Here is an 11,143-nt window from a genome sequence, read left to right as displayed (position 1 = left end):
GAGTTTTTGAGGCTGTAAATCTTTAGTGGAATTCAGGCACTGATCTACTGGTCATCAATTCAAGTGCAACCTATAACAAACCATCTCACAACCAGACACCGTGTGGGACAGTTCTGCTCTGTCTTACAGGTCATGTTGAGCCCAAATGGATTCTATTGTACTTAACAGCCAAAAGAAAAAACAATAAATATTGAAGAGGTTCTTTATATCTGGCTAGTGCGTAGCTGAGATTTCTATAAAATAGCTCTGGAAAACAAAAGCAGATCACAAATTTTTCTCTCAAAGGCAAATACAAATCAGTTTCTACTTTTGACCCAGGCAGAAAGCCAAACTTAAAATAAAAGAAGCCATATGTATGTTTTTGAGAAAGTTGCCTACATAAGTAGGGATTTTCCCCAAATAATAAAGATAACTTTGTTGATGGCTTTTGGTGGATGATGGAAATGTAATGGTCTGACTACAAAACTTTCAAAATATTTTCCAAATACTTTGAATTAATTTTTTTTTCAAGAAGAAAACCACATGATAAAAGGGTCACAGTCTTCATGAAAAGAGATTCCTGCAAAGAGGGCAGTGAAGCTATTTACAGGTTCTTAACAGCAGTTGGCTTACTCTAAGTATGGCTGTTCAAGATACGTTCATCTATGTTTGACAACACAGAAGACAGCCACTCTTTTCTCTTTCTGATTTTCAGTTTAAACAAAAGTTGATAAAAAATGAGTGAGTGATTCTAGTATACTATTACACTGTTAAAGAGCTTTCCCAAGCTGTAAATTTTATGAGGACTGTCTATCTTTCTCTCACTAAGCCAACAATCTTTCTGTTAGCAGCACAAGCAGCTACACACGGTGCCTGCAGGACTTCTTTGGTGTAATATTAGCCATCATCTTTTAGGCCTGATGGTGTATTTCAGGTAAGTTTATTCTACAATCTCCAGGTGGAAAGAACGTAAAGAATCTGCTTAAACTGCTGGCTCTCAAGAAGGAGTTATTCCTCACGGCAGGAAATATGTGACAAGTCTCAAAATACATCTGATGATCACAACTATCAAAGTGCTCCTGGCTTCTAATGGGGGAAGGCAAAGGATGTCAAGAGTTTTTACCATTCACAGAACAGTCCCACTCAAGGATGAATGCCAGCTCAAAAGATCAAGTACAGAGGTAGAGAAGCCTGTTCTAGACCAATAGTGGCCAGATCAATCCAATCTCTGAAAAAAACCACCCATGACACTCTTACATTAATTCCCTACTTGTTGAAAGAAACTATTTGGCATGGACTTTCTCCTACTGTGTATGGAGCAGTTGGTGGGCATTATTTATGAGCTGGGAGGACCTTTTTATAAAGTTATTTGGAGACATAGCTGAACTACCTCTCAGATCCTAGCTGCTATGGCCTCAGAACAAAGAAAAAGGGAGAAGCTAGTGTTGTATTAATCATTGTTCTTTGGCTTTGCTCAGTTGACTTGGGAATAAACATTCTCTCTTGAGGGAAATAATATTTGAAATTTGCATCATCTTTTGATCATACAGTATGTTCAAGAACCACTATAAACAAACATTAATTTTAAAAAATAATACTTGTAGAAACTGTTGAATAGATGTGTAATTTGCTTTTTTTCAACAATTTAAAACTTAGGTATGTGAACAAGCTATTAAACATACATTTTTTCAAACGGATCTATTTAATCAAGAAAGCAATTGCATACCATGTAATAATGACTAAAAGGCATTTGATTCTGCTTCATCTGAAAACATTAATGTGTTCACTTTGTTTTTTCATTATTAAGTGTTTATCAGGGGAGTCAAAGACTGTGTACACAAATTGCTCAGGCTTCTGAAATGTGCTCACAAACACCTCAGCCTTCAAATTGGTGGTTTTAGACCAGTGTTAACAAAAGCTTAGTCCTACCAACTATGATGTGTCCCTCTCTGGTCATTCAACAATCCTGGACAAAGGCTCCCAGCTCTGGTTCCACTGGGAGCAATCTCAAGGCCACCTCTGTCCCAATTCAGGTCTCCGTGTCTCTGCTGCAGCTGTTCCCATGATTGGTGTGGAAATCTTTGGCCATGAAGAATTTACACTATCTATTATCAGCATCTTTTTTTTTGCTAGTGGTGAGATTCTCAATTTCTGCTTCTGAGTCCAATCTATTTAATGGCAAGATTAGCCTATCCCTGTTAAATAGACCAACACACTTCATTTACATGTTCCCACCCACCCATGTGGCAAAGTCAAATTTAACGGGCTAAGAAAGGCATTTTGAACAATGAATATTTGATATCACAGAACACACCCTGGCTTGTCTAGCCATTAACCTCTGTATGTAAAGAATTAAGATTCTGCTTACAACTGTTTTACTAACAATTACATTAATTTTAGAAAACATGTATGCCAGCTACTTCATGCTTCATCACTTAATATTCCCTTTAGATGGATGGCAAATTTCTGATTTGTCCATCCTTGTCAAGCCAATACTCTAAGCTAACAAGCATGCCTTCTCTTACTGAAAAGAATCTTCTTTTCAGTTTTAAAACTTTGAATATCTCCATTTAAAAGTCCAGTCTAGCAAGCAAGCCCTTTGCTGTTATGTGCCGTCGAGTCGCTTGCGACTCATAGCGACCCTATGTACAACAGCCCTAAACTCTGCTCTGTCCTGTGCCAATCGCACTGTCTCCCACACACCCATCCCGATTACCCCAGTCACTGAATCAATCCACCTCATAGAGGGTCTTCCCCTCCTGTGCTGTTCCTCCACCCTCCCAAGCATGATGTCCCTCTCCAAGGACTGGTCCCTCCTTACAACATGTCCAAAGCATGTCAGACGAAGCCCCAGAATCCTTGCTTCCAAGGAGCAGCCTGGTTTAACCCTCTCCGGGATGAATCTGTTTGTTTTCTTAGCAGTCCATGGTACACTCAATACTCTTCTTCAGCACTACAGTTCAAACGTATCAATTCTAATGCTATCCTTCCTCGTCATTGTCCAACTCTCTGATGCATAACAAGTGATTGCAAAGACCATGGCCTCTATCAGACACACCTTAGTCTCCAGAGTGACACCATTGCTCTTCAGTACTTTGGAGAGGTCCCTAACAGCAGACTTTCCCATTGCAATACATTTTTTTTAATTTCCTGGCTGCTGGTGCCAACAGTGTTGACTGTGGAGCCAAGCCCTCAGGTTGCCGCAATCAGCACTAGCTCACAGCATGAATTATCTTCTTACCTGATTGCGTCCTTGTCAACTCACCCACAGCCGTCTGTAGTTAGGTGCAAATGGGCATCAGCTGCGAACTCTGGAGTCCATGACTCTTCCTGCATTCAAGACCAGCTGGTCTCTTCATCCATCTTAGCATCCACATGGGGGCCAAGTTAACAAGGCGGGGGTCTTCATGATTCCCTGCTCCTCAAGTCAGCAGCCCTTTTCCACTTATTCGTATAACTGTGCATGTGAGGTGGACAGTGCTGATTGAACACATCTATGGTCAGCCCGTTTCTTCATTTTGTTTTGCCTCCGACGTCCACTCCAGTAGGGCCAGGTGATCACTATGAGCGAGCAGCCTCACCAGATCTCTTTCATTTCCAGTCCTCAGTGTGGACTAATGGGCACTCCCTTCACACTATCCCAGAAGCCAAAGAGCTCAGAAAACATACCAACACAGAGTCGTCAACATGTTTTTTGTTGAGGAAAAATAAAAATGTTTAACTCGCAAGCACAGTTAAAATTTTCCCCCAGATAAGTTCATCTATATCTAAAGGAACAAAGATCTCTGATGAAACAGAAGATAGTCATTTTCTTCTCTACTGAGCTTTCACTGTAAGCGTAAGTTGATAAAATGTAAGAGAATATTTTTAAAAGTTTGCTTGTGTTCCCTAAAAGCATACATTGGAGTTCTAACTCCTATTCCTGTGCATGATTCTGTTTTTAAATTGAGGTGTGGGGACGTGTGAGAATAAAGCTATAATGGTGAATCCTAAGCCTAAACACTTCTGAGTGATTTGTTTTTGTTGTTGTTGTTCTTGTTAAGTGCCGTCGAGTCACAGGCGACTCATAGCGACCCTATGAAGGAGAGCCCTCGAAGCTTGGGTGCCTTTCATCCTCTCTCCAGGTTCATAGGGTTTCCAGAGGCAAGCTATTACGGAAGTGGATGCCATTCCTCCTTCCAAGCTTGTTTTAATCCAGAGCTCCACCCCACTCTCTGTCCGAATTTGGGTAGCCAACCATTAACGCATTTGACACATTCGTGTCACAGTGTTCAGCCTCACAGCAACCACAAGTAGCTGCTGTACAGCAACTTGTACACCAGGGCTATATGACCTAGAGGAATGTCTGAACAAAAACAATGAAAGACTGGCCCGAGGGCTGCGGATTAAAAGTCACCCACCTTTGGCGTTGGTAGCATCACTTTCTGTCTGATGGGCCAGCTGATCTCTGAGTGATATAGAATAAAAGAAAACCAAAATTCAAAGAGACAACTCAATGGTATGCATGTGTAAAGAGAGGCAGGGGTTTCTATAAGCAGCAGTGAAACACCAGAAATTACAGCCAAAAACTAGAAGACCCAAGCTTAGCTTTCCAGCTCCAGACTGTAAAAAAGTGAATTTCTGTTCCTTCAACTTTTCCAGGTGGTGCTGCTTTGCTCCGGCAGCCCTGTAAAGCCAAGGTAATGCTTTCCTAAATTTGGGTGTTTAAATGTGGGTATCAATTATTTTGTCAAATAATGGTAGAAATGGGTAGCGTCCATATGTTTCTTTTATCTGTTAGTTTATAAGAAACTTATTGAGCAAAACAGTAAATTGGCAATTCTCTGTTGATTGTCCAACTATTTATTTAAAAAATTACTGGTCCACGAAACCCCAAACTCTGGAATCTAGTCTAACTGACAGCCAAATAGCCAAGAACTCCAGAGATGATGTATCCATTGCTTTCTGATGAACATCATTTCATATTTGGCTGGTTTTCCTGGAAAATTTTTCATTATGTTGAAGTGAAATGCATTTCTTCACAATTTCCATCACTTGGTTCTTATTTTACCCATTAAACCATATCAAAGAGACCAAATTCCACTTGAACAGGAAAGTAATAAGCTGTACTTGTTGACACTTCCACTTGTTGACCTTGTCTTCCACAGGTCCAGCGTGGGCTGGTGCCATACACGACACAGAATCCCCTTCACCATTCTAACCAGCTTCTAGTTTCTGGAAAACTGAGCAGCATCACTTTTGACTGTTGCAGAGTTGAATAGCACTATCACTTTTCTATTTCAGATACTACACTTAATATTTTTCGGCATATGAACAAATTCACTTTGTTGGCAGGATTTCCTAGTATATTCACTTGAAATTATAGACATATCAAATCATAGACTGTTTAAACACATTCTGCTTTTAACCCACATGCCCACTACCATGTATGGATCCAGTTGGCAGGGATATATAGCCAGAACTTGGTTCAGGATTAGGATTTCTTTTTTTGCTAAGTTCACCCCTCTTAAATTTTGTCTTGTTATTGTCAGCACATTGTTTCACCCTGCTGAAATTTGTAAAAATATTTGTCTTATAAAATATTTCAAACATATGGAAAATTAAGGACTAATATAATGAAAACCCATATAACCAGACTTAATAAATATTAACATTATACTATATTTGCTCTAGTTTTATTTTGTTTTTTGGAAACCAAACATTAAATATAGCTGCTGCAGCCTTATTATCTTTTCTGAAATCCTTTCTCTTTCCTTTTTCCTGACTAAAACCACTATCTATCTTGAAGTCATTAAGTGTCTTTCTCATCATAGATTGAAATATTGAGTTCTACATACATGGTAAATTGTAATTACTAATACGTAATATATGAACTTTAAGTAAATGTAATTGCATTATATTATAATTGTGTATCTTACTCCTTTTTGTATTTTTATCAACTCAATTGTTGTTTCTTACAAGGATCCTTTGCCATGATGTGTTTTGTGTTGGGATTCTAAAGATTGATAGTTTGAATCCATCAGCTACTCTGCAGGAGAAATATAGGCTGTTACTGTTATTGTTGTTCGTACATTTCCAGAAACTATAAACAACAGGTGCCACTGACTGGATTCTGCTTCAATATGGATTACATCTCAACATCAAAAATTAAAGGTTCTTACTACTGGGCCAATGGCAACATCCACACAGTTGGAGGAAGAATTAAAATTCTTGGTGATTTTTATCTTGCTTGGACCCACAATCAACACTTTTGGTACTAAAGGAAATCAGAAGACATATTACTTGGGTAAGTCCACTTCTACAAAATACTGAATAACAATTATGTCAGTTTGAAGACTAAGGTGTGTCTCATCCAAGCCGTTATATTTTCCATCACTTGCTATGCTTCTGAGAACCGGACAATACATAAAAATGAGTGCTTTTGGAGAAAAATAGTGAATAACCCATAGACTTCCAAAGAACAAAGAGATATGTCTTGGAAAAGGTGGAATCAGAGTGCTTTTTGGAAGCCAGGATGGTAAGGCTTCATCTCTCATACTTTGGACATGTTGTTGTTGGACCTGTCTATTCATTAGAAACTGACATCATGCTTGGAAAGGAGGAGAGAGAGTGAAATAGAGGAGGGCCCTCAATGAGGTGACTGCCGCCGTGGGCTCAAGTGTATCAGAAATGGTGAAGATGGCACAGGCTAGAACAGCAGTAAGGTCTGTTGTTCAGTGAGTCACCATGAGTTTGGCTCAACTCAGTGGCACCTAAAAGCAATAAAAGTTATTCCAAAATGACATGCTAAATGTCTTTAAAGAAATTTCCATGTCCCCAGTGATTCTTAAGTCAACAAACACAACATGGACAAGCATGTGGGTCTGGAACAAGTGAGATCATTTCCAAAGTGAAATGTCTTAGATCACTGTAACATTTTCTTTCTCTTCCCATAAAGGAAAAGGTAGAGATGCTCTTCTTATGTTGATTAAGAAACATCAAGATATCATCATTGGTGACGCTGCTGTTAGTCTTCTGAAGGTTGAGTAGTAAAGTGACTCTGAGAAAGAAGGGGAGAGTTACCCCTAGAGCAGCATCTGTGTGAAGAGTGAGTTGGCCACAAACAAGCTGCTGAAGAAGTAACCTCTGTACCACGAAATAGTCCCATTTGAGAACTCTCAAAAAAACCCCAGGGAAAGACCTTTAAGAGAATTAGCCAACTTTGAACATTCACAAACTCAAGTGAGGGTGCAAAAATCCCTTTCTGTAGAATTGACCCGTCAGACTCTTGACAAGCCCGTAGTTTTCAGAGAAGCACGTAGGTCCAGAGGAGCGTCTTGACTTTAACCTTTAGGGAAGCAGACCTCTGGGCTTTTTACAGCAGCATTCTGGTTGGACTGGGCCACTCAAGTTTCAGTTGGTAAGTGAGTATAAACTATTTGTAAAGTCTAGGGAATTTCCTAGAACAAAATACTAGCAAACAAAAGTTTTCCAATCACTTTCTTCTCTATTATCCTTTTCTGACTGATGCTCAAATCCAAGATTTACAGCTATAGAAAGTCAAAGGAATCATAAGTAGAGAAGATAAAACAGAAAACAAAGAAACAATGACACTAAATAAGCCCATTTCATTGTCTGAAGGTTTCCAATAGGAAAAAAAAAGATTAATGAAATTTATAATTTTTGCTACTTCAATTTAAGAGCATTTTATTACTTAATTCTCTTTACCACATGACACATTTATAGAATTAGGAATTTTCTTGTTGTTGTCATGTGCCGTCGAGTCGCTTGCGACTCATAGCGTCCCTATGTACAACAGTCCTAAACTCTGCTCTATCCTGTGCAAATCGCATTGCCTCTGACACACCCATCCCGATTACCCCAGTCACTGAATCAATCCACTTCATAGAGGGTCTTCCCCTCCTGCGCTGTCCCTCCACCCTTCCAAGCATGATGTCCCTCTCTAAAGACCAGTCTCTCCTTACAACATGTCCAAAGTATGTTAGACGGAGCCTCAGAATCCTTGCCTCCAGGGAGCCGCCTGGTTTAACGCTTTCCAGGATGAATCTGTTTGTTTTCTTGGCAGTCCATGGTACATTCAGTACTCTTTTCCAGCACCACAGCTCAAAGGCATCAATTCTCCTTCTATTCTCCTTAGTCACTGTCCAACTCTCTGATGCATAGCAAGTGATAGCAAAGACCATGGCCTGTATGAAAATTTTAAAATCAGTATCATAAACTTCAGTGTCCCCCATATTGTAAGGCGATAGAATTTACTAAATAAACTGTTGCTTGAAAATCTCATATACTTGGAAATCAAATGGAACAGTGATAATTGAAAAAATTTTCCTCTGTTAAGAGGAAAATTACTGTGACTCCTAGAAAAACTTGATATAGCTGATACTCTTAACAAAAATTTACAATCTGAATCTAATAATAAAACATAAGACAAAACCAAATAAAGGGATATTCTACAAAATAACTGGCCTGAACACTTTAAAATGTCAGTGTCATAAATGGCAGAGAAATGAAGAACTATTCCATTTAAAAGGAGTTTAAAGAGATGTGGAAATGACATGTAATATATGATGTGGGATTAGATTCTATACTTTGAGTGAAAGAAATCTATAAATGCTATGATTGAGACAAAATTCAAAAATGAAAGAGTACTGTAACAACTTTGCATTAACTTTTAAAACATTGAGGAAATATATCAATTTCTATAAGCTTATAAATTTTAAAAATGGAATCAAAAGTGAATAGAAATGTGGAAGCATTTAAAGCATTAAAAACATTTTAAATTATAGTTAAAGACACTTCTCCAATAGTCATAAGGTTTATGTCTGAGCTCTGCCAAACCTTCAAGAAAAAGATTTTTATATTCTGAAATAAGTTGTCCTTCAAAATAGTGAAATCTGTTCAGCCAAATCTTACAGATAAATTATATTCAGCCAATTTTCACATATACAGTAGTATCCATTACTTAGATTCTGATTTGCTGATATTTAATTCTTACTGCTCAGTGGTCATGCCATTCTAAGTGATTAATTAACTTGAATATCATGCAGGGCAAGTCCAATTAAAACTTTAAACCCAGATGACAAGAGAGAGAAGCATGAAACAAAGTTGCTAATCTATCTGGATTCAAAGTTTCTGACAAGTTTAGCTTAAAGAATTCTGACAGTATGTTGTTGTTATGTGCAATGAAGTCACTTGCAACTCATAGTGATCCTATGAACAAGAACCCTAAATGCTGCTCTATCCTGTGCCAACCTCACCATCTCTGACACACTCACAACTATGACCTCAATTACAGAATCGATCCATCTTGTCGAGGGTCTTCCTCTCCTGCGCCGTCTTTCCACTCTCCTAAATATGATGTCCCTCTTCAAGGATGCCCAAAGTAGGCCAGACGAAGCTTCAGAATTCTTCACTCCAAGGAGCAGGCCGACTTCACCATCTCCAGGACACCAACCTGTTTGTTCTCCTAGCAGTCCATGGTGTATTCAACACTCTTCTCCAGCAGTACAGCTCAAAGGCATCAATTCTCTTTCTATCATCCCTATTCACTGCCCAACTCTCTGATGCACAGCACGTAATTGGGAAGACTATAGCCCGGATCAGGCATACCTTACTCTTGAGCCTGACGTCATTACACTTCAGTACTCTTGAGAGGTCCCTCACAGCTGACTTTCCCAATGCAATTTGTCTCTTAATTTCCTGGCTGCTGGTACCAAGAGTGTTGACTGTGGAGCCAAGCAAACTAAAACTGTTAACTATCTCAATCTCTTTACCATTCATACTGATGCTGAGTATATCTTTTAAAAAATAATTCCTCATTTGCACTTTGTATTGTTCAAGTATTATTCTCTAAGAGAAAACTAGTCAGTGAAATTTATCAGTCTAAATGGCAAGGTGATGGTTGCTGTCAACTTACTTCTGAGTTAGTATGCATGTGGTGTTACACACAAATGTAACAACATACTGTCTGCTCCATCCTCACAGCCATTGCTGGGCAAGCCACTGTTCCTTTCCATCTCACTGAAGTCTTCCTCTTTTACATTATATTAAAGGTTGTGGCACAGGCTCTGGAAGTGTGCACTGTCCGGGTTGGGTCGGATATTGGTGCCAGGTCATTAGGATGGCATTGTGGCAGCTGTAGGGTCCTGGATGTGAGGGGTGCCCACTGACCCTGAGGGGGATTCCTGGAGATGACTGAAGCCAGGAACCTCCTCAGGACAAGTCGTTGAGCCATCTCCCTTCAGCACGAGCAGAGGGGACGCACAGCCGGGCCCTCCCCGCCCGTCAAGGGCACGCCTGCCCTCACTTCCTCGGGGCCAGATCCATATTCATTCTTATTGCCATAAAAAAAAAAAAGAACAGAATGTGGAAATAGCAAGTATTGCCATCAATATCACATGCAAGTAAAGCCTTGCTGAAGATTATTTTTAAATGGCTGGAACTGTACATCATAGAGAATTGCCAAAAATTCATGATGAATTCAGAAGATGCTTTGTCATCAGGATGTCATTGTTGATATCACCTGGGTCTTGGCTGAAAGCATAGAACACTAGGATAATGTTTACTTCTGATTTATTTATTATTTAAAGGAATTTGACTGTCTGAATAATAATAATAAATTATGGCTGACATTGAGAAGAATGAGAATCCAAGACACTTAATTGTGCTCATGTGAAACCTAGCCATAGACCAAGAAGCAGTTATCTGAACATAACAAGGGATCACATCACTGCATGGTTTAAAATTAGAAAAGTATGTGTCACGGTAATTTCTCCATATGTTTTCAATGTATATGCTGAATAAATAATTTGAAAAGCTTGACTATATGAATCATGTAGCATCAGAATTAGAAGAAGACCTGAAATATAAAAATGATGTCACTATGCCTTCAGAAAATGAAAACTTGCAGTATTCTGGAACTCTTATACATTGTTGGGATTATAAAATGGTACAACCACCATGAAAGTCAGTTTGACGCTTCCTCAAAAAGCTGAAAATAGAAATCCCAAATGACCCAACTATTCCATTGCTTGTATTCCAAGAAAATGAGAACTGAGGCTCAAAACTTATACACCAATGTTCATAGCAACATTATTCACCATCACAAGGACATGGGAACAACCCAGATGTCCAACCACAAATGAATGGATTGAAAAATTGTGAT

The 11,143-nt window shown here is 39.0% G+C and overlaps 1 pseudogene; it reads right to left on the bottom strand.

Annotated features, from left to right (window-relative positions):
* Positions 1 to 10,015: 10,015 nt before the first annotated feature.
* Positions 10,016 to 10,304, bottom strand: LOC102844916 (annotated as a pseudogene).
* Between the last annotated feature and the right edge of the window lie 839 nt (positions 10,305 to 11,143).

This window comes from Elephantulus edwardii, unplaced genomic scaffold, assembly GCF_000299155.1.
Source record: "Elephantulus edwardii isolate Elephantulus edwardi_28Jun2011 unplaced genomic scaffold, EleEdw1.0 scaffold00114, whole genome shotgun sequence".
NCBI lineage: Eukaryota > Metazoa > Chordata > Mammalia > Macroscelidea > Macroscelididae > Elephantulus > Elephantulus edwardii.
Note: the sequence above shows the minus strand (reverse complement) of the source record. Positions and strands in the feature narration are given on the sequence as shown.